The sequence below is a fragment of the Leptodactylus fuscus genome, chromosome 11 (assembly GCF_031893055.1).
Source record: "Leptodactylus fuscus isolate aLepFus1 chromosome 11, aLepFus1.hap2, whole genome shotgun sequence".
NCBI lineage: Eukaryota > Metazoa > Chordata > Amphibia > Anura > Leptodactylidae > Leptodactylus > Leptodactylus fuscus.
This window is the reverse complement of record NC_134275.1, coordinates 62257213-62282116: the sequence shown is the minus strand read 5'-3', so window position 1 is coordinate 62282116 and position 24904 is coordinate 62257213. Positions and strand designations below refer to the sequence as shown.

The following is a 24904-nucleotide window of genomic DNA, read 5'->3' as shown; positions in this document are numbered from 1 at the left end:
TTTAAAAATTGTCCCTAACCATCCAAGTATTGACAGTCTTTTGTCTTAATAGATAGCCAATGGATATCCTATGACCATGAACGCAGGAACGCTGTCATCTGGCACTTTTCTCAAAGTCAACAATGGCTGACTTATTGGCAGGGACACATTGCTATGACGGAAGACAGCAACGGACATTAATAACGGCAGTGTGAACGTCTTATCATCCAAGACTACAAAAATCAATAAAAAATTATTTTTCATAGGTTTTTGTTGTCTTCTGTAATAAGATATCATGCAGCAATTTAACCAATTGGGTTAATTTGTAATTATTAATTTGCATACATACCCATTGAATAAATAGGTCGTTAGTAGAGATGAGCGAACAGTGTTCATCGAACACATGTTCGATCGGATATCAGGGTGTTCGCCATGTTCGAATCGAACACCACGTGGTAAAGTGCGCCAAAATTCGATTCCCCTCCCACCTTCCCTGGCACCTTTTTTGCACCAATAACAGCGCAGGGGAGGTGGGACAGGAACTACGACACCGGGGGCATTGAAAAAAATTGGAAAAAGTCATTGGCTGCCGAAATCAGGTGACCTCCATTTTAGACGAATAGTGGATTTCAAATCCGGGTCATATGAGAATGTGAACTTTGTGACTATGAGACAGGGATAGCTGTACAGGCAGGGATAGCTAGGGATAACCTTTATTTAGGGGGGAATGTTATTAAAAATAACTTTTTGGGGCTCTATCGGGTGTGTAATTGTGATTTTTGTGAGATAAACTTTTTCCCATAGGGATGCATTGGCCAGCGCTGATTGGCCGAATTCCGTACTCTGGCCAATCAGTGCTGGCCAATGCATTCTATTAGCTTGATGAAGCAGAGTGTGCACAAGGGTTCAAGCGCACCCTCGGCTCTGATGTAGCAGAGCCGAGGGTGCACAAGGGTTCAAGTGCACCCTCGGCTCTCCTACATCAGAGCCGAGGGTGCGCTTGAACCCTTGTGCAGCCTCGGCTCTGCTACATCAGAGCCGAGGGTGCGCTTGAACCCTTGTGCACACTCTGCTTCATCAAGCTAATAGAATGCATTGGCCAGCGCTGATTGGCCAATGTATTCTATTAGCCTGATGAAGTAGAGCTGAATGTGTGTGCTAAGCACACACATTCAGCTCTACTTCATCGGGCTAATAGAATGCATTGGCCAGCGCTGATTGGCCAGAGTACGGAACTCGACCAATCAGCGCTGGCTCTGCTGGAGGAGGCGGAGTCTAAGATCGCTCCACACCAGTCTCCATTCAGGTCCGACCTTAGACTCCGCCTCCTCCGGCAGAGCCAGCGCTGATTGGCCGAAGGCTGGCCAATGCATTCCTATGCGAATGCAGAGACTTAGCAGTGCTGAGTCAGTTTTGCTCAACTACACATCTGATGCACACTCGGCACTGCTACATCAGATGTAGCAATCTGATGTAGCAGAGCCGAGGGTGCACTAGAACCCCTGTGCAAACTCAGTTCACGCTAATAGAATGCATTGGCCAGCGCTGATTGGCCAATGCATTCTATTAGCCCGATGAAGTAGAGCTGAATGTGTGTGCTAAGCACACACATTCAGCACTGCTTCATCACGCCAATACAATGCATTAGCCAGTGCTGATTGGCCAGAGTACGGAATTCGGCCAATCAGCGCTGGCCAATGCATTCTATTAGCCCGATGAAGTAGAGCTGAATGTGTGTGCTAAGCACACACATTCAGCACTGCTTCATCACGCCAATACAATGCATTAGCCAGTGCTGATTGGCCAGAGTACGGAATTCGGCCAATCAGCGCTGGCTCTGCTGGAGGAGGCGGAGTCTAAGATCGCTCCACACCAGTCTCCATTCAGGTCTGACCTTAGACTCCGCCTCCTCCAGCAGAGCCAGCGCTGATTGGCCGAATTCCGTACTCTGGCCAATCAGCACTGGCTAATGCATTGTATTGGCGTGATGAAGCAGTGCTGAATGAGTGTGCTTAGCACACACATTCAGCTCTACTTCATCGGGCTAATAGAATGCATTGGCCAATCAGCGCTGGCCAATGCATTCTATTAGCGTGAACTGAGTTTGCACAGGGGTTCTAGTGCACCCTCGGCTCTGCTACATCAGATTGCTACATCTGATGTAGCAGTGCCGAGTGTGCATCAGATGTGTAGTTGAGCAAAACTGACTCAGCACTGCTAAGTCTGCATTCGCATAGGAATGCATTGGCCAGTCTTCGGCCAATCAGCGCTGGCTCTGCCGGAGGAGGCGGAGTCTAAGGTCGGACCTGAATGGAGACTGGTGTGGAGCGATCTTAGACTCCGCCTCCTCCAGCAGAGCCAGCGCTGATTGGTCGAGTTCCGTACTCTGGCCAATCAGCACTGGCCAATGCATTTCTATGGGGAAAAGTTAGCTTGCGAAAATCGCAAACTGACAGGGATTTCCATGAAATAAAGTGACTTTTATGCCCCCAGACATGCTTCCCCTGCTGTCCCAGTGTCATTCCAGGGTGTTGGTATCATTTCCTGGGGTGTCATAGTGGACTTGGTGACCCTCCAGACACGAATTTGGGTTTCCCCCTTAACGAGTTTATGTTCCCCATAGACTATAATGGGGTTCGAAACCCATTCGAACACACGAACAGTGAGCGGCTGTTCGAATCGAATTTCGAACCTCGAACATTTTAGTGTTCGCTCATCTCTAGTCGTTAGGGCAACCTAAGCTGTATATATGGCCCTATTATTATTATTATTAGTGCTAGATAATATTTATAATCATATATTAGATGTCTCTATCAGTAGAAACTGATTTACATATTGATTAGAAATTCTGCAAGTGTAAACAAGAATCTATGCAATCTAAACTATATAGCCACAAACATAAGCACGGCAGCCATGGGATTTGGCCGTCACCGATGGAAATCTAAAGCTTGTATTGATGCATTTTGAATTGTTACCTCCTAGGAAATACTTACAAGTTATTCCAGATAAATGATGAAATAAACAAACATTTAATTTGTTATTGTATCCCTCGTGCATTAAGGGAATGCCAAATTTCTCATGAAGAGAGCGCATAATACACATTTGTTTTTCAAGTATAAAATAGCTTGGAGATAAATTATGTTTGGAGCGACTCATTAGACCGGTTACTATGTAACCCTTTGATGTATGGTAGGATGCACGCGTTCTGCATTCTAAACGCTGGATGTATAGCCACTGGGCCAAAAATAAAGGGAATTAATCTGGCCTGAAAGAAATCAGACATGGAGATGAGAAAATATTCCAAAAAATGGACAGAAGGCAAATAAGCTAAACTTTCAAGTTGGAGAATAAATTTTGCTGTTACTATTATAAAATGATAACTATTATAGTGTGTACTTAATGTACGTTTATGCTGCTGGGATCACAGGGACACAGCACTTGTGCTCATAAGATCACCCACGGGCGGGGGCTGTTTAGCCCCAAGACTGATCACTGACACTTGGCTATTGAATCCCCAGCATTGCAGAAGGCAGAATAATGGTCATGTGATGTCTGTTTTTTTTTTAACGGATGTCACATGACACCATTTAATTCAATTCAAGTGAACGGAGGCTATTCACATGACCCCCGTTCACTAGTCATATGACCCTGTTTTGATGGTTCGTTGTTTTTTGATTAACCATAGGCCATGTTCTTTTTTTGTCCATTTTCAGAGATGCTGAAATGTATGGAAGATCCAAGCCAATACATGGACCCAGTTTCACAGCTGAAACTCAATCATGGGAATGTGCACTTAAGATGGTCTTGGGGGGTTAAGGAGCATCCTTAGCCCCCAAGGCCATATTTGGAATAATATTGTTCTAGAATGCTTTAGATATGCTCTTACATTTGTCTGTGTATTGGAATAGATATTGATCTCAAGCTCCAGCTTTGAATAACATTGGCTATGTTAAATAACATACAGTAGACCATGTGCTGTCTTTCGGCTAGATTTAAGGTGTCATCCTGTGAATGTCTAAAATTACTAACACTATCATTGAGCACTTATGTAGCAATGACAAGCAGCATAGGCCATATTACAGACAAAATGAGCAATTCAGATCCCTGGACAGGCTGCTCCGTTTGGGGGCCCAAGTGCCCCTCATTCCACTGATTTTTTAATAGGCCTAGATAACTTCATTACTTATTGATCCACTTCTGCCCATAGTAAGCTCCTCCACTTCTTCTTCAGCCTCCAGGGGGCCCCTTGACCCTCATATAATGTGTAATGGAGGCTAAAGAGGAAGTGGATGGGGCTGCTGCAGCATGGTGTGGGGATCGATAAGTTAATAGCACTTGTTACCTGCTGGAGTCACAGTTTGTTGGGCATTGACTATATAGGAACATGTACTGTATGGTGGCCACCAGAGATGAGCGAGTAGTATTCGATCGAGTAGGTATTCGATCAAATATTACGGTATTCGAAATACTCGTACTCGATCGAGTACCACTCGCTATTCGAATGGAAAAGTTTGATGCAGAACCAGTATTGATTGGCCGAATGCTATACAGCAAGGGTAGTTTATACCATGTTGGGACCATGTTGGGACCAGTAAATATTATTTACTACATGGGGACGAGAATAGGGTGTGTTATACTGTGTGGGGCTTGGAAAGGTGCGTTATACAGGGTGCATTATACTGTCTGGGGGCCAGAAAAGGGGGCTTTGTATTGTGGGGATCAGTAAAGGCTTTCCACCATGGGGAACTGAAGGGCTGAAAAATCTAGAGGAATCTGATTCAGAATTTCACCATTATTTCCCATCTGATCAGTCCCTTATTCTTCCCTGACCCTCTGAGAGCTACAAACCTCAGCTGCCTCAGATCAACAATCTCAGCCATTTAACCCCTCAGATGCTGTAATGAATACAGACATCTCTGAGTAAGATAGAAAATATCAGGGCAGGTTTATCAAAAACTATGTTTTCCACCTAAAATCAATTTCACTGTTCCAAGATATCCCAGTTCAACACTGCCCATAGACGAGTCACAGGAGGACAGCAATATGTACCGAAAGTAATAGAATCATAGACACGTAATAACAAATCCATTATCATCAGCCGATTGATGTTTCCTGTATTGTAACAGGAGATTGTACAGAACACAATGTAACTACTGCAAAACAAAAAAAAAACTGAATAAAAGTGGCAGAAAGACAAATGAAAAAACTTTACCAAGATATTAGATCTGATTGTGTGACGGAGCCAATGTTCACCATGGTTGGAGTAACAACTATATTTTAATGCCCCATTCCGCTGTATTCATGTAGAAGACCGTGGCTTGTCTAATTGTCTATTAGTCTTATTTTGGTAAGTCGCCCAATATTGGAATTCAGCTGTAAGTAAAGTATTCTTTGATGATTTTTCTATGTTGGTTATAGTCTTTTTTTCACTCATTTTTGTACCTTTTCTTACTTCTTGCAATTACTAATCCTTTGACCCAAGGTAATGAAACATAAACAAGCAAAACAGTTGCTAATGTAACAGACATATACTAGAAAGAAGCACAAAATGTATAAAAATGTAATAACGTACTATGGCAGCCTAAAAACAAAATAATAAGCTAATAAACTGGTCCCCAAGCTGAGGCTCAAAAGATGGTGGTCCAAAGGGTGTTAGAGACATACAACTCTCAGAATACCCTTCCAATTTCCATTTTTTCAACAGCTAGAGAACCAGGGACAGCTTGAGGGGTGCAGAGAATGGGGTAACAACAAAGCCCAGGAGCCTTATGGGGCCCATATAGTCTCCAATATAGAGCCCAATATAGATTTTGCATTGGGGCCCAGCAGCTTCATGTCACACCTCTGTAGAGATCTATAGGTTGCAGATTAAGAATCTATGGCTCTAATGACTGGCTATTTCAGCAGCTGGACAGCTCTGCGATGCATTCTTCCATTAGCCCACTATTCTCTGCTGCTTTGCAGATTTTTTTCACTTTTCCTTCCTGTCTTCCTTCCTGTCTGCCGGATTGCCATGCTCCTGCCTATAATCTCACTAGTCGGCGCTCCTTGTCCATATTGATTGCTCATCTGCATACACCATCCCGTCTATTACTGACTAAGCCTCTCTCTGATCCTTTTACTAGTTAATTACTTATCCATGTATTTCTGCACAGTCCGCTTCTTCCCATTCTGAGTTCATAGTTGTCATGGACCATTCTCCATCCACATCTGTATAAACTCAAGACATTAGGCAATGGCAACTCATGTATATGTCGATATACCCATGTTGTTTTTGTGGGACAGGTACTTCAATCTTTTAGGACCCAAAATAACCAGAGGATGGGAAAGGTGTGCGCCTTTGATGGCGCCTTGTGTGGCTGCCTGATACAGTGCTCCAAGCTGGGAGCAACCTTTATCTTTCCTTTTTCACTCTTTTTCACACCTTTTTCCCTGTATCTTCAAGAATCCTGTAACCAAGCAAACTAGCACTATGAATTAGCAACTATAAATTGAATGGAAGATCCTGTGGAGTATTTTGTTCCTTTTGTTTTTATTGTTACGCATGGACAGTGACTCAAGACCTGTGCACATGTGCCTGTTACCATCCCCACAGGAGCTAAGGACAGCATGGACACCATGTGGCATGGAGGAGAAACCTACATGGAAGCTTGGACTTCTTCTTTTCAAGGAGATGATTTTTGGAGTCTATTGCTGATGTGTGAAGATGCTACAGCTGACTAGTATTTCTTTCTATTACTGTGGACACATGGGACTCTGTTACAACCTGGGAACCATCACCCACCTACCCCATGTGTTTATGGAAGCTTGGCAAGAAAGCAGCACCCTGTCTACCTGGATGGCTTCAGACCTCTCTGGGCAGTAGAACACAGTGGTAAGAAGAAAGGAAGAGGAGGGCTTGTGATGAAGGACATTTGGGGCATTTTTTTTTGTGGTTAATGGACAATAGCGCTGATGCAAGATACCAAACTATCAGCTGTGAGCAGGAGATCTGACCACCTACCAAAGGAACTCCCACATGTTATCATGATGCATATGCTGCATATATCCCCCACCTCTGCAAAAAAAAACGTTTTTTGCCACTTATATCTACATGCTGTGACCCCCCTCCTCATGTCCTCCGACCACGGTCGGGCTGTATTATTAACATCACTTCACACAGAGAACTAAATGATCCTGCAGTGTGTCTGTGTTTCTTTCTTTTTTAGTTGCTATGATTCCTAGGATTTCTCTATCTGCCATGAGCTTGTATGCGTTTTTCTCTCTTATTATATACTACTGTACCATATATGAAACTGTATCACTGAAATTTCCCCATTGTGGGACTATTAAAGGATTATCTTATCTTATCTTATTAAAAGAAAAAAATGTCCTCACTTTTCCTAGGCTGTGACATCTTCCAGCATTCTGATCATCTGCTATCTTCTCCAGCCCCTGTGTCACTGCTGAAGCCTATGATTAGACCTCAGCAATCAAGTGGAGAGCATCAAAGTCATCATGCTTTGACTCATGGGGTTTGCCCAAGGCAAATCCAAAAAATATTGGATTCGGTACAATGCCAAATGTTTGGAAAATTCATACTGAACCCAGCTTGTCCTACATTACTCAGCAAGTAAGTAGACACAATATAGTTTACAGGAAATGTTACCAATCCAGAATATGTGCAATGACCAAACACAAGGGAAATTGAATTTCTATTATTATACTTTGATGCCCTGACCACTGAGGCCCAATCACAGGACTCATCCCTGGCATCATTCAGGAAGCTGTAAGAGACCCAAGAAGGATGGGAAGCCACACCGGAGATCAGGGGGAGTGAGTAACCTGGTTTGTTATGTTTACGCAACTCCCTTAGACCTGAAGAGCCCCTGGAGTATAATAGTAACTTGGGAGTAAAGAACCAAAAAAATTGGGGTTCAGCTAAACCTGAAATGTTTTGCAAAATTTATAATGAGAACTGGCTTGGTCATGTGATCTTTTTTCATTTTATTAGTGCTGGGGCCACTATGTGACATTATACTGTGGATAGGCCACTATGGGACATAAGACTATGCAGAAGGGCCACTATGGGACATTATACTATGTGAAAGGGCCAGTATGGGTCATTTTGTCAAGGGCCACTATAGGACATTATACTGTGTAGATTACCAATATGGGACATTATTCTGTCACAGGCCACTATGTGGAGGGGCCACTATGGGACATTATACTACGTGAAAGGGCCACTATGGGATATTATACCTTCTGGAGGGCCTTTATGGGACATTATACTGTGCAGAGGAACACTATGGAACATTACTCGGCCAAAGTATCTTTGGCATGAATGGGGGGTGGACTTTCTGAACCTATGGTACTCTTAATCTGGCCCCCGGAAGGTGTTAACCCCTTTGAGCCAATCATTTAGTCAGATAGTCTAATCACACGTTATCCCTTGTCAAAGTTGCTCGGATATTTATGCTTGCCAATATTTCGTGCTTCCAATGCATCAACTTCAGGAACTAAGTGTTCACATGCTGCCTAATATATCCCCTCCATCCTTCACATATCTCATGTTATTTTCATGAGATATTCAAATGTATTCACTTCATCTATATTATGGATGAGTAGAAATATGTGTATGTATGATAAGTGAATGTGTATTATATATGTATTATCTATGTGTATTATGTCTACGTATGATGAATGAATGTGTATTATATGTGTATTATCTATGTGTACTATATGTGTATTATATGTATACGTATGATAAGTGATCGTGTATTGTATATGTATTATCTATGTGTATTATATGTGTATTATATGTATACGTATGATAAGTGATTGTGTATTGTATGTGTATTATCTTTCATCCACTCGGGACTGTTTTTGAAGCACTTCCTCAATAAATTATGATAGTCGTATTTTAAGATATTGTATCTGCTCTTTGTACTAAATTACAGTAAACCTTTGCAGAATATGTCCCAATGATTTCATCTCTGGCAGGGCCTCAAAATAAGATTTTATGGCATAATGGCAAGTATCATGTTTTATCATTCAGAACACAGAATAAGGCAGACAAATACTTTTTTTATGGTTTTGTAACATCTGTTCTATTTTCAGCATAAGGGTTAACTGAATGATACAATAAGGAGGTGCTCGGTAGAAGAAGAAGGCGGAAACTCTAGTGCAGGAAGGGGAGTAGGATAAATGGTAGGTAGAAAATAAATTTTCAGCATGAATATATTATTAGAATTAAGGTGTTACAGAAATTAGCAGTTGTAATAAAGATAATAATAATAATAATAATAATATTTTTTATATTTTTTAAATACCCTACTAGAAAGAAATGTATAACGCTGAAGGACATAGCACATTATACACTCATTATACAGTATTTTCCTGATTATGACCATAGAGATTTCTATGGAAATTGTGTAATGCTTCATTTGCCCAGAGGTAGCACTGTTGAGCACTTCAGTACTCGCAGACATATTCTTTCCACCACAATGGAACCCAATGGACATCTGTGAGCTAGACACATCTTAGTAGGCTGTTCAATGATGCCACTCTTGTTGGGATTGTTCTCTAACTTACTGTCAGGTTCTAGGTCCAGGGTCATGTCCCGTGCCTGTCTATTGTAGAGGACCTGTTCAAACTCAATGTATCCTGAACAAAATCTTCTCCACAAAACGTGTTGGCTAGCTTGGCTACTAACCCATATCTACGAAACTTCATCTGAAGGTTTTAATTTCCAGCCAGAAAACCTCTTTAAGGAATCACATTATATTCCATTACTGAAATATAGTTATAATAATACAATATGAATAATAAGACATGTCTTATGTTTCCAGCCCGCACAGCTATGCATCTTTGCAAGATTATGTCTCTCACTTACAGTAGGAGATGAAATGAAAACAATATAATCTTTATATGACTTACCAGGAAGACAAGTCTTTGGAATCATATTAAAGTTGAGGCTCCTTACCAAGCAACTGTTTATTACTAGGAAGCACAAAAACCCATACTTACCTACTGAGCATATACAAATCTTAAAGGGAACCTGCCACATTGTACATGTAAAGGGCCTTGTTGTGGTGCTGTATGATAGGTGGTGGTACTGTATGGTAGGTATCAGCACTATAAGATAGCTGATGTCACTGTATGGTAGGTGTCGCCGCTGTATGGTAGGTGGTGTCACTGTATGGTAGGTGGTGTCACTGTATGGTAGGTGTCGCCGCTGTATGGTAGGTGGTGTCACTGTATGGTAGGTGGTGTCACTATGTTAGGTAGTGGCACTGTATGTTAGGTGGTGGCACTTTAAGGTAGGTGTCAGCACTGTATGGTAGGTAGCGGCACTGTATGATAGGTAGTGGCACTATATGGTAGGGGTTAGTGCTGTATGGTAAGTGTTGGCACTATATGGTAGGTAGTGGCATTGTATGTTAGGTGGGGGCATTGTATGGTAGGTGTCTGCACTGTATGTTAGTTGGTGGCATTGTATGTTAGGTAAGGGCACTGTATGGTAGGTGTCTGCACTGTATGGGTGGTGGTGGTACTTTATGATAGATGTCAGCATTGTATGGTAGGTATCGGGACTGTATGGTAGATGTCATCATTGTATGGTAAATATAAAACAAAACAAAGACACCGAGCGCACTAAGTGTAGTATTTGAGAGTACACAGATGACTAAAAACTGGGTAAGTATTAACGTGGACCAGATAGCCTCTCACCTTATGAGGTTGTGAACAGTCACAACACTTGAAATTGTATTAGGGTGAGAGTGGCAGCAGTTCAATCCGTCACCGGAGAACCAGAGGAAATACTGAAGAGAAAAAAGGGGACCAAAGGTCCGTTGAGGGAGAACCGCACACACTGGTATGTTTAGGAAGATGGTAAACCAGGGTTCAATCACATAGGGTTTATTGGGTAGTTAAAAATACAGCATATATTGATTGGACCCTGGTTTACCATCTTCCTAAACATACCAGTGTGCGCGGTTCTCCCTCAACGGACCTTTAGTCCCCTTTTTTCTCTTCATCATTGTATGGTAGGTAGTGGCATTGTATGGCAGGTGGTGGTGCTGTATGGTGAGTGTTGGCACTATGTTAGGTGGTGGCACTATGTTAGGTGGTGGCACTGTATGGTAGGTGTCGGCACTGTATGGTAGGTAGTGGCATTGTATGGTAGGTGGTGGTGCTGTATGGTAAGTGTTGGCACAATATGGTAGGTGTCGGCACTGTATGGTAGGTAGTGGCACTGCATTGTGAGTAGTTGCACTGTATGGTAAGTATCGGCACTGTATGGTAGGTGTTGGCATTGTATCATAGGTTTAGGTACGGTATCTCAGGTATCGCCACTGTATGGTAGGTGTCAGCACTGTTACAGACTTTATGGTGTGATCCAGAAGGTTCACACTATATTTTGCGCTTTGTTATTCATTCTGGACGATACTCCACAATATAACTAGAAAATCCATCCTTCTATAATCCTATATTTATGACTAGACAAGTAGACTTTTGCTCGCTTTTGATCTCTATGTGTTTTTCTTACAGTCAGTGGGTTCTCTGAATGCTTTCGGATTGCCCCTTTAGGCATTTCTATACCCACATGTACAATGAAAGAAAAATTTTCCAGTCTTCGGCGGATTAGATAGAAACTAATTAAAAGATATATTTAATCACAAGAGAAACATTTACCTACTCGATAAAGTCAAATTACCTTAACATGTGTATATTTAGTCCCTGGCACATAATGCCTACACAAACATTTACCTAGCTCAATGCGTAACTTCATGCCAGAATGCTACCGACTATAAAGCTAAGACCCTACGTAGCGATCCACAGCCAGAATCCCATCCACTTTACAGGAACAGGCCGTTTCCGCCATGGCCAAATTGTGTCATTTTTGCAACGTGGGGCCTTGCCCTAATACTGTAGCTAGTCTAGAACCTAGATTACCCAGGATATTCCTATAATTCAGAGAACTCCATAGCAAAGTTAAGAATATTCCTGATATCCTCCATGAACCCACTTAATAAAATAACTAAACAATAAGAATACAAACTGAGACATAACTATTTTACTTGACCATAGGATAAGAGTAGATTTAGTGGAGACGTCTTTTAAGTCACACTTTCATATTGAATATATCTAATCAGTATTGTAGATGGATGGAGTATTAGAACTCCAAAGACCAGTGGAGTAACTAAAGTCTTGTAGGCCTGGGTGCAAACTTTTGTCCCGGGCTCCCTACCCAAGAGCAAAATCTTGATAGTGGCGGTTACGGGCACTGAAGCGATATCTCAGATACTTGAAAGGGGTACAGCTTTAGTACCCTCAACTGCAGTTATGAAGAATACAGTGAGTACCCTGCATGTAAATAATACTGGGAAAGTATTACATGCTCTGTACTGGACACTACACAGTATTATGTGTTTCACAATGGACCCCACACAGTATTACATGCTACACAGTGGCTCTCACACAGTACTACGTACTTCACAGTGGACCCCACACAATATTATGTGCCCCACAGTGGACCCCACACAGTAGTATGTGCTCCACAGTTTCCCCTAAACAGTATTGTGTGCTCCACAGTGGACCCCAAACAGTATTATGTGCGCCACAGTGGACCCCAAACAGTATTATATGCTCCACAGTGGCCCCCACACAGAATTTTATGTTCACAGTGTCCACCACACTGTATTATGTGGTCACAGTATCCACCCCCCAGAGGCTGCAGCCCCCTCTTGTTCACACGCAGCCTGCACCCCCATTCCCTTCTCTTGCTCATACACAGCCTTCACCCCATTCTCTTATTTTGCTCATGTACAGCCTGCATCCCCATCCTGCCCTCTTGCTCACACGCAGCCTGCACCCCCCTGTCCCACTCCAGCTCACACATGTTCTCCTTGCCTTCCATCAGTCTCTGTTCCCAGCAGCTAAATACCGCTCTGCTCTGTACAATACAGAAGAGCTCCGCCCACACAAGAGTCTGATCACATGGTCATGACGTCCTCAAAGGTCCCCACTAGGACTTAGCAGCTACCACAGAAAGAGCCACAGAGTGGATGCTGAGCCCAGGAAGGTGAGTATAAGTTTTTTTTTTTTTTTAATACAGCTACCCTGGCCTGGCATATAATGGAACGGGGCCCAGTCAGGCTCAACAATATGTATAGTGGTCATGGAACAAGACTTTCCCCAACCATGGTGGTCTGGGGACCCGGCCATTTCCAGTTGGTCGCGGGCCTCGTACCCCTCCGATCCCTGTCTCAATTGCACTCTCTGGGACCACGATCGTTAAGACAACAATGCTATGACCCTTTGGCCTGAACTAATGCATAAGTATAGGTGAAAATAGTAAACCATGATTTCCTTTTACTATTTAATCATACAGATGATGACTTGTTCGGAAGGATTTGACTATCTATTTGTTTTTGTCTGTGTTATTGCATTATACTGTATAGCAGAAGAGTAGCAGGCACACCTATATGCATCTTTATACCGAGAAACTTTGACTTTGTTATACTGAATGTCAGTTTGGCCACATTGTACAATATATTGAAAGAGGACTCTGCTATCTGTAATAATTATGGATACTAAATATATCAGATGTGACGTTTTGTCTTGGCTCAAGATATCCCAAGATCAATGAGGTGACCAAGTTTGAGAAGTGTGAAAATTGGTTTGTCTAGAGCTGAGAATCTCATGCCATTCTTTTGGGGATTTCTAAAGGTAAGAAAAAACAGGCGTCTCATTTTTGACAAGTCAAATTGACTGCAGATAGAAAAAAAAATGTAAGTTTATGGGCAGAATTCCTTTCTATTCCACACAACACAAATTTATTGTTAAATCAACCCAGTAGTGGCCCCATAGAGTCTAACGTCCGCCAGCCGTGGCCTCACATAGTTTAGTGTCCCCACCAGTGGCTCCAAGCCAATACTTATCATCATGGAGTGGAAGAGACGAGGAGGTACAGGGGAACGAAGAGGTGAGTATCTACGCTCAAGCTACCCTGCATGTCTACAGCCTACTACGTCAAGAACCGGGTCAGGACTTCTTTTCTCTCTGGATCTGACAAAGATCAGGGACAAACATTCCTGAGGAACATCTATTCCTGAATGCTGATGTGTGGTAGAACTTTGGTAGTCTCTCCTTCTGCTCGTGACTGGTCCATCCAAGGTCTGATGTGTGGTTGAACTTTGGTAGGCTCTCCTTCTGCTCGTGACTGGTCCATCCAAGGTCTACTCTATGTTTACAATACTTCAGTAACCTGGCCCTATGCGAATCAGAAGAACTGTGCTGTGAAGAGCGGAGAGCACTGGGTATTTTAACTATGCTTTATGTATTTATTGTAAAATTTGTAAAATCACTTTATGAAAATGAATAAATCGGATTCCTTTGTCAAGTATCTTAGTGAACCCTTTAAGTAGAGTAGTATCAATCAATCTCAATACATTAGGCTTGTTTGTCCTTGAAAAATGAGGTTTTGTGCATTTCGGTCATGTCTTTTTAAACTCTATAGCAACGATGACCTCAAAAGTCAAGTCCAGGTGGAACATAATGATTTTGATGGATGATACAACTGTGACCCCATTTTCCATAGTTTCATTGATCTAAAGAACTTGTTTGTGTGGCACAACCAGGACAAGAAAATTCAACTTCATGTTGTCAGATGCATGTAAAATACAGAAGTACTTTAGTATACTTAGGGTGTATCTTACTTTTAAAGTGTAAGTGGATTACCTTTTTTGTGTCGGGGAGGATCATTTGCCAAACATTTTTGCAATATACTTAACCTATCTAACTTCCTTTTATTAGAGAACGGGCCGTAAAGTCTAACTAAGCATTGTCAAGTAGAGTTTGTTTCCTATCCCTTACTCAATGCACCATGTGTAGATGTAGTATTTAGATTGTAACATGCCAAAGGGAGTGGTTAATTCTAATGGCCGTATCTCTGGTTTTAGACCACATGGGGAAGTAGTTTAGGTAAAATATGAAAACCGAAATTCTCATTTTTCATTGCTACCAAGTTCACAGCTCTATTTATTAAAAACTGAAGTTATCACTAGTTAAAATCACAGACGCGAATGTGATTTGTATATACAACATGAACTGCTGCGTATAAAGCTCAAATTTCTGACTGTGTTTTTAAGTATTGATAGATTTTTTTTAACAACTAGAACTGCAGACTTGATAAGAAAATTGAGACATTTTGGCTTTCCTATTATATCATTTTATAGCTTGAGATATCAATAGTAAAATCCAAAAATATGACAGCAGGCTCCACTTTTTTAAGCCTTTATGGAAGAGCAGAAATGTTGCAAAGATCGGTAAATAAAGTATTTTGTTTCAACTTATGGAGTTCTGACATTTTGGGGGATTTTACTGTGGAAACATCCATCGCTTGGACCTATAGACGGGCCCTCTTGTCTATATGATAGTATAGCTAGTTTTTCTTTTTGTTTAGAAAGACGATCATGTAGTCCAGTCTAATACCTAGAGCTGCAGTCTTGGTATCATATGAAAGTTTTTATTTATACGTGATATAAACTGGACAGATATTTGAAGCGAGCATTGCCCTTTGGCAAATGCTAAAGCTCCATATACTGCACTGATTACAGGTGTATGGAGCAGACTCTTCCTTCTTACGGCATTGCAAGGGGGAACTTGTAGTAAACAGCCTGTTTACTATTATAAGGAAGTTAGATAGGTTAACCACAGCCTGTTTACTAGTAAAAGGAAGTTAGATAGGTTAATCATATTACAAAAATGTCCATCAAACAACTTTAAAAGTGAGATACTCCCTAAATATACAAGTACTATATCTATTTTACATTAGATAGTGTTACTGTGATCTTGGTAGCACATAGAAGCATAGAATCTCAGCTTTCATATGATGCCAGAACTTTTCTAGGTACAAATTTTGCAATGGGACCCAGGAGCCACATATTATCCCTTAGCTTATCAACAGGGGTGAACCTAGTGTTTTTGCCGCCTGAGGTGGAAGACATAAAGTGGGGGGTGGGGTGGAGCAGAGGGGGCAGAGTGGAGGGGACAGGGCGGGGCAGACGGGGCGGCGTTAGAAGGCAGAGAGCAGGCAGGGAGAGGACCTGCTCTCTGCCTGAGCATCAGGGGAGGCTGGTGGAGCAGCGCTGTGTCCACAGGGCCTCCCCAATCCACCACTCGCTTCCCGTGCCGGGCTGCCAAGATGGTGACGTTAATCCAGTGCAGGACAGCTTGTCCTGCACTGGCTTACGTCATCAAAATGCTGGCCCCCTCGGGGCCCTGACATAGCACTCGCTTCAGGCCACCTCATGAGAGGTGCGGCGCTGCTTATCAAGCACATTGGAAACCAACTGCCTGATGTCTCTTCCCCCAACATCGACTGTCCAGGAACTGTCAAGCCACATACACAATTGCCTGACATTCATCTAATGTGAATAGGTACCTAATTTTTTTCCCATTTTTAAAAACACTCCTAGACCACTTTAATATAGCCGTGGAGATAATTCTCCCGTAATCTCATTATAAAGTAATACCGCAGAAACAAAGTGTCAAAAGAGATAAACATAACGGGAAAAGAAAATACAGATAAACACTTTAAATATCAAATAATATTCCTGTTCTATTCTCGTAAAATGGTTTTCTATCTGCTTATAAAGCTTTAGGCAATAACACTCAAACGTCGCTAAGGTGGCTTCCCATCAATTTCGGTGCTAAAGTAACAACATAGTTTATTGTTCATTGTCAGCCAGGCGAGCCCCCGCACCGCAAACACAGAATCATCAGTGAGAATTTACAAATGTTAAAATATTCATAAAATAAGCCAAGCTTCTAATTCACCTTAATGGTTGTGCTATATGTAAGCCCTGTATTGATGAATGGGCCAGTGTGGAATCCCACAGATAAACAGACCTTCATTACAATTCATGGCAATGTAAGAAAAGTGCGCTCATTAATTAGAATCTGTATCTCCTGAACAATAGACACATGATATCTGGAGAGCTGCCATCACATTTATCATGCCTGGTGTTGGGTTCCTCTACACTTTATGATCTCTAATTACACAGCCGGTGGCATCTGCATACAGGCTGATGGGTGAAATTGATCAGGAGTCAAATTTATATTAATTAAAATCCATACAAAATAATACAGGAATGACATTTGCATAGTAGAAAAAAGATCAAGGAATAGTTGAAATGTTGGTGTTAAAAATGTTTGAAGGGCATACGTGTGTTTTACGAAGGTCTATATCTGTATCATTGGTATAATGTGAATTTGAATGAGGGCATAAGAAGTGCACCCATTGTTAGGCCTCCTGTACACGGATGAATATGAGCCCAGACCAAACCCATTCAGGAGATAGGACTCCTTGGGTCAGAGTGATCTATGATGCTAAGAGTTCTTGCCTTCTTGCAGCTCCATTGTACTATGTACAGTGTAGGACAGTGGAGAAGCGAAGTGACAAGGACTCCTAGTATCATAGATCACTGTGATGAAGGGAATCCTAGTCACTAGACCAGATTTGGTCCACAAGACATAAGCAATATGTAGTCCTGCTCTTCATAACTAGAGATGAGCAAACAATTCATAACAATCAGGGTTTCTTAAAAAATTTCCAAAAAAATTGGTTTGACTGAACTTAAGATTTTTAGGATTCACCACCCATTGGTCATTATTATACGCTGGGGTCTCTGCAGTATAATAAGCAGAGGCATGTTCACCTCACTTCACCTATCCCAGGTTCCCATATGCCATTTGGTGCTCGTCCCTGGGTGATCTCCAACCCGAGCATTATAACATCAACAGATATGGTCCAATCAAAATCCTCAGTGGTCCTCTACAGCTTCTGACATTATACAGTAGGTCAAAAGATACTGGAAGACAACCAGGGATGAAAATTGGATGCCACAAGGAAGGCTTGAAGTGATAAGGGTAGGCGAATATGGCTGTTTATTATTTTTCTGCGCCTTCCACTTACTAAACTCTGGGGATGGCCCTTCCCATTCTAGGCCAAACATGTTCAGTCTGAAATGAAACTGTCAGGAGAACCTCACAAATATTTCTGAAATGAATCCCATGATATACCCATTTCTATTCCGACCCATATTTACCTGTGTGCAGGAGGCTTTATAGTAGCTTTCCATAAATTCATGATAGATATTAATTTTCATGATGTAAATTTGGTACAATTTTCAGAAGACACATACAGAACAGCATAAATATTGTCTGAGACTAACATGAGATCATTGGTTATTTTGTACCACTTATCTTGGGATATCCAGAACCAAGAGGAACAATGAGGCAAAACATATTAGTACATATTTGTCAACGGTCCCAACTTTGATAGGACTGACCTGTGAACCGGACTGCAAGAGGGGCAAGGTTTAAACTAATTTGTGTTAAAGGGTAACTGAGTTTGCATGAAAAGTTTAAATATGTGCAAGTCTATGACCGTGTAAGCCTAAATACATATCCTATCAGTTATTCTTCTGCTAATAATCACATTATGGCTGAAACCCAGTTACATTTCTTTCTGAAGTTGTAGGCAGGTAATATGGAGCTGTCTTCCCCCCTCATCTATCCATAACTGATAATGTTCTGCCATTCTGCAAGGAGTAACTGTACAATTGCAAACAAATATCTAAGCAACCCTATGTAAGAGATCCACGAATACTGGATTGCAAATACAGGGCAAATACATGTAACCAAGAAGATAAAACACAAGCCAAAAAAAGCAATCTATGAGCAAAATCAGTAAAGTTTCTTTCTGTCTGTGAATAATATCCAATCTGTAATCACACAAAAAAAACACAAGTAGATACAAGTACATGGAATACTTTTTTATACATTGTGAAATGTTTAGTCTTTTGTACCCAGCAAGTTGGCAGACATGTCAGTACAGGTTCCCCTCCATTCACTTTGTGAAGAGAGAAAGATAGAAAAGGATCACCCTTTGCGCTGACTGACATAAGCAAGATGGAATTGAAAGTATCTAGGGACAGACTTACTTAGTAACAAAAGAGTGAAGAGTAAATTAACTATAAATAGTGGTGGAACTTAAAGTGAATCCATCACCAATTTTGATCCTCTCTCCATAAACTCCTTTATGCAGAGCTGGAGAAAACAACTGTACATATGCCAAGTGCCCAGTGGTTGAGGATATGTCCTGGTTTCCTTCCCCAACCCTTCTCATTTGCCCTAGTGGTCTCTAGTTAAACGAGGTTCATGATTGGCAACTTAGTTATTTTTACCCTTGTATTCCATCACTTATCTAGTGGTGTTAGCAGTTTAGGGATGGGGGAAACTCAGGACAGGTTTTCTTTAAAATTTTGCCAAATTTTGGATTCAATTTGATATGTCATAATGACCTTACAGCCTATAAATATAACTTAAGTGTTATGCTTGGAATATTTATAGAGTTTTTAGTCGACACTCATTATTATTTTTTTATAAATAATGTTAATCTCTTTTAACTTCTAACATTCCCTGCAAATTTAGCAGATACATATTTTGATATATTTAGGAGAACTTTTTCTTTTCTTATAACTCCTTCCATCTCCACTGAAGTCAGGAGAGGATATATTTCTTATGGTCGGAGAGCTGCTAGCGGGAAGTGACCAGCTCACTGTGCTGACTATTAAAATGCAAGGAACATTTTGCCAGGGAGTTGTATCAAACACGCATCTCCACTGCAGGCAAATTAAAACCTATTTCTTGAAGCTGCCAGTTTTGGCATCGCTGTCTCAAGGATAGATGACACACCGTCAATATAAAACCAGCTGCGTCATTACACTGCTTTTTATTTCCCTGCAATAGATATGTACTTTATGCAGCATCCCCTGCTGTTCAGACCCTGCTGTACTTTTCATAAGGTGCAGTGTATAAATATCAGCAATATGATGAACGGGTAAAAATTTCAATTCAATCCAAAATTCTTACATCTGTAGCAAATGCATTTTACTTGTACTTAAATTGAAAAAAATTAAAGGTTTTTTTTTTTTTTTAAAATGTAACAATAAAATCGTCAGAGAGAAAAACCGGGGGAACTGGGCGGAGACCCAGCGGTGGCCAGTATAGTCCATGGATAACCACTTTAAGAAGAAAGGGCTTCCATCCTTTGGGTCTCTGAACGATAGTGTGAATCTAGTGTAAGTTCAGTTTTTTTAAACGCTCAGCTTTTCCGTAGCTTTTTGCATCCGCAATGTGTGGATCAGTGTAAAAACAAAATCTCATTGGCTTTGCTGTTGCTATAAAACACAGTGTTATTTTCACACCAGCCAAAAATGCTGTTTGGACGCAACACAAAGGTGATGTTTTTTGTTACAGATTATCTGCAATTTTTTGAGCCAAAGCCAAGCCTCATTTCAGAAGGAATGGGAAATATAAAAGCGGAGAATAAATAGGAATTCTGTATATGGCTGCAGCCATGGAAAGATGAATGGGCCTGATCAGCAAGAAGTCTTCAGCTATGGAACCCGTGGCAAAGTAGAGCGGAACACTGAGTTGTTAAAAACAATGGGTGGAAGATTTGGGATGGACTCTGCCATGGATTTGGGGACAATAATCCATCTCCAAGGCCTTGGCAAATTTCTACATGTGAATGAACCCTTATACTTTACTTTTCCCTAAATCCATATTTGGATTTGGCTCAAATAATTGCAACCAAATCTTCAACAAAACCCCCCAACTTTTCTGCAATGTGTGGCCTCAGCTTTCACGCCATGTTTTTTCCCCCAATGTGTAGATGACATGAAATGAAATCTCATTCACTTTGCTGAGATTGTAAAAGACAAGAAACCTCCATTTCTGCAACGTATGGCCTTAGTCTTAAAAGGATTCTTCATAGAATTTGAAGAGATGGGCAGGATCAGGGATCCGCGCTCAAAGGTCGTATAGGAGAAAGTATAGGTCCAGATTCACTTGATTTTGGACGAAAGGTTTTTAATAGGATAAAAACAGTAGGCACAACACGATTCGGATTACATAAAATCCTTTTTCAAGTGCAAAAAATCACAGGTCCACATTGGGCGGGATGCATGCATGCATTCCAAAAACAGAAATAGAGATACGTTACGTAGTTACTAGAGATGAGCGAACAGTAAAATGTTCGAGGTTTGATATTCTTTTCAAGTAGCCCCTCAATATTTGACTACTCGAATCGAAAATCGAACCCTATTATAGTCTATGGGGGGAAAATGCTCGTTTCAGGGGTAGGCAACGTTCGATCAAATTATACTTACCAAGTCCACGAGTGAGGCTCGGGCTGGATCCTCCGAGAAGTCTTCTCCGTGCAGCACTACAAGTGGACATGCACAGTCGGCTCTGCCCAGGTCTGCCTGGCAGAGTGAATGAAGAGCCGGAAGACGCCGCGGGGAAGCTGCACGGAGAAGACTTCTAAAGGTAGGAGAAAAATCAGCATTGATTGGCTGACTGTATAGCATTCGGCCAATCAATGCTGGTTCTGCATCAAACTTTTCCATTCGAATAGCGAGTGGTACTCGATCTAGTACGAGTATTTTGAATACCTTAGTATTCGATCAAATACCTACTCAATCGAGTATTACTCGCTCATCTCTTGTAGTTACATAGTAGATGAGGTTGGATGAAGACATCAGTCCATCAAGTTCGGCCTATAACCCTACAATCCCTACAGTGTTGATCCAGGGGAAGGCAAAAAAACCCCATGAGGCTTATGCCAATTGCCCCATTTCAGGGGAAAAATTCCTTCCCGATTTCAATCTGGCAGTCAGTATAAAAACCCTGGATCAACATGTCCTTAAAACCTAGAGTCCATAAACTGTAATATTGTTCTCTTCGACAAAGGCATCCAGTCCCTATTTGATCTTGTTTAATGAGTCCACCATTACCACGCCCTGGGGCAGAGAGTTCCATAGACTCGCTGTTCATACTGTGAAGAATCCCCTTCTATATTGTGATAACCAACCAGGTGTCATGTTTTACTTAAAGAAAGGGAGTCTGTCAGTAGGAAAAACGTTATAGCTGTTTCCTTAAAAATTTTTGTCATTATGCAAATGACCTACTTGTGCATTGCAGACTTCTTTTACAGCGGTTGAGCGTAGCTGCCAAGTCATCCCCTCACTCATTTCCCCTCTCAAACTGATAATAGCAGAGCTTCTACCTTTTGCTCTCAAGTGTTGGAGTCTTGGCAACGTGAGGTGCACTGTACTGCGCATGCACACTGGTTTCCAGTGTAAGTCAGAAGCTGCAATGTGAGGCGCGCATGCGCAATATAGCACACCTTGCACTTTGGAGACCCTGACACTCGGGAAAAGGCAGAAAAATAAAGATGACATCATTCTGGCTGGCAGGTTCTATAAAACACACCCCTGATGCAATTTTAGGAGGAATCTTCCTGCTGACAGACTCCCATTACCGATGTCCTTCTATCAAGAGTAAGACGATTAGTTTGTGAGATTAGGAGATGAGTAATGTGATAATACTGCTATGGGGGTTTAATATAATGATACCATGTATATTGTATGAGGAGCTCTCCCTGTATCTAATACAGCTATAGATATATGAGTGCCGAGTGTACTAAGTTTGCCTCTGGAACACACAGGGATAAAAAGTAAAAATTAGAAAGAATAAAAGCCGGCTCTCTAGACATTCTATTTTATTCCAAATATTAACATTCCAATGAAATATAAAAATGAACATATAAATTATGCAAAATGAATTACACACTGGAATACCAATACTTACAGAGTAAAACATACTACAATAGATATATCAATAGCAAACACAATAATGATCCTAGTTTTTAGTAATAAAGTTCAAATTGTAGCAGCAGTCTATATAATGTATGTAATAAATAATTCATACACAACTGTGAAGTGAATGGAAACCATTTGTAAAAGTGAATCATATAACCTAGGAGCGGCTGGCTTCCTAACTGAAAAATTTAGGAGCGAAAACAAATGTTCAACCGTCAAACTGTAGAATGCTCTCCATCAGCCCCCCACACAGTATAATGCTCTCCCCAGTGGCTCCTCGCACACAGTATAATGCTCTCCCCAATGGCTCCACACACAGTATAATGCTATCCCCATCGGCCTCACACACAGTATAATGCTATCCCCAATGGCTCCACACACAGTATAATGCTCTCCCCAGTGGCCACACACACAGTATAATGCTATCCCCAACGGCCCCACACACAGTATAATGCTCTCCCCAGTGGCTCCTCGCACACAGTATAATGCTCTCACAAGCAGTATAATGCTCTCCAAAGTGGCCCTACACATAGTATAATGCTCTCCCGAGTGTTCCCACACACAGTATAATGCTCTTTCAAGTGGCCCCACACATAGTATAATGTTCTCCTAAGTGGTCCCACACACAGTATAATGTTCTCCTAAGTGGCCCCACACACAGTATAATGTTCTCCTAAGTGGCTCCACACTCATAGTATAATGCTTTCCCCAGTGGCTCCACACACAGTATAATGCTCTCTCAAGTGGCCCCACACACAGTATAATGGTCTCCAAAGTCACCCTACACACAGTATAATGCTCTCTCAAGTGGCCCCACACACAGTATAATGCTCTCCCTAGTGGTTCTCCCCCTCCAGTATAATGGTCCCCTCAGTGGCACCCCCACAGTATAATGCTCTCTAGTAACCCCTCCCCAAACACAGTATAATGTCCTTTCCAGTGTCATACCCACAGAATATTTAATGATGTCCACAGTCCCCTTATCACAGTATATGTAATGTTCTCCCCAATGCTCCAAATATCCTGGACTCCTACAGATCAGCTGAAGAGGTCTTGGTACTCAAGAAACATGTGGTCACTTACCTGTGTCGATGATATGATTATTGGTCACATTGTATTGTATAGTAATAGTTTAGTCCCATTCAAGTGAAAGGGAAGAGCTGCATTGTCAAGCACAGTCCCCATACAATGGAAGGCACTTTTCTTGCTTTTTTTATTGAAGTGTTCACAGCACTCATGTAAACAATACAATACAATACAATACAATACCTCTTGAACAAGCTGATCTGTGGGAGCCTTGGGTGTCAAACCATCACAAATAACATATTGATAGCCTTTTCTAACAATAGGTCATGAATATGTAAGCCCTAGAAAACCCCTTTGAGGTTTTAGATATAGGAGACGTCAATGTAAAGCCTATACTGTCCTTGGACCTAATGAACCTACATTATTGTTATGTACTTATCTTACATCTACAGAACCTTATTACCAAATGTATGCAAATGGCCCTCCAGCAGCCAGGGGCCCATCCAGCAAAAACAAGGGAATAATCACACTATAGGTAGGTGTATAACTGTTAAGAGACATAGAATTCGGCACTATTCACACCACCAATGTTCTGTCCATGTTCTAACCATGAAAATACCCGAATGAAACTCAAGGAACAAGATCCCTAAATACCACCTTCCAACAAGTCTCAGGTGACTGTGACTGGTCCTGTGGGGGAACTATAGCTGATAATAATGGGTATTAATGAGGATTACCCTGCAATCACATTGTACATACAGTCCTATGTGCAGGCAGTATGTTATACAGCAGGAGGAGCAGGGCAGAATGATATATAGTTTTGTAGGAAATGTTCAGTATAACTTGTATGTTATTCATTTATAGCCCTGTTTTTATGATACCTAGTCCATGGGCAGTCCGATGTAATGAATGACAGCTATCTATGTTTGCCCATCCTACAGGGAAGGCTGTTAGACATTGAATAAGACCGCCCACTTGACTCCTAAGCATGAAAAGAACAGAAATTTCCAAGTTATATTGGATATATTCTACACAAACCTATATACAGTATCTGCTCAGCTCCTTCTGCTCTGTAACATGTTCCCCACAAATAGGACTACACACACTAGGTAACAGGTCCCCATTAAGAACTAAAGCTAGTCATATACTTTAGATATCAGTCATCCAAACACCCTGCTGGA

The 24904-nt window shown here is 41.4% G+C and overlaps 1 protein-coding gene across 1 annotated transcript in view; it reads right to left on the bottom strand.

The window, feature by feature from the left end:
• The window catches only part of LOC142185243 (5-hydroxytryptamine receptor 2A-like), a 394677-nt gene that overhangs the window by 367142 nt on the left and 2631 nt on the right, over positions 1-24904 (bottom strand). The gene's annotated exons all lie outside the window — the stretch shown is intronic.